This window comes from Tarenaya hassleriana, unplaced genomic scaffold (assembly GCF_000463585.1).
Source record: "Tarenaya hassleriana unplaced genomic scaffold, ASM46358v1 Cleome35, whole genome shotgun sequence".
In the NCBI taxonomy this organism is placed as follows: domain Eukaryota; kingdom Viridiplantae; phylum Streptophyta; class Magnoliopsida; order Brassicales; family Cleomaceae; genus Tarenaya; species Tarenaya hassleriana.
In genome coordinates, this window is record NW_010966617.1 from 856133 (window position 1) to 856477 (window position 345).

Genomic DNA, 345 nt, shown 5'->3' on the forward strand with positions numbered 1-345 from the left:
TATTGGTACTTCTGACCACCAGAGTCGTCTGAGCGGTCAATGCTCGTTATTAAATGGTTAGCTTAATTTAAATTTATATCGTACGTCCATGTCCCCCCCCCCCCCATAAAACCTTGGAATGGGGGGTAGATTGAAAATGCGATACTGAACGATACAAAATTAATGAAACTTTGAATTACGTGTCGCCATCCGTACCCACAAAGAGCAAAGATCATCGTCCTTAACTATAGTGTGGTATTAATTATTTTCATTTTCATTCAGCTACTAAAATAGCATTAATCTTCACAAGATTATCCATGCGATAGTGAATATATATATATATATATATATATATATATATATAAT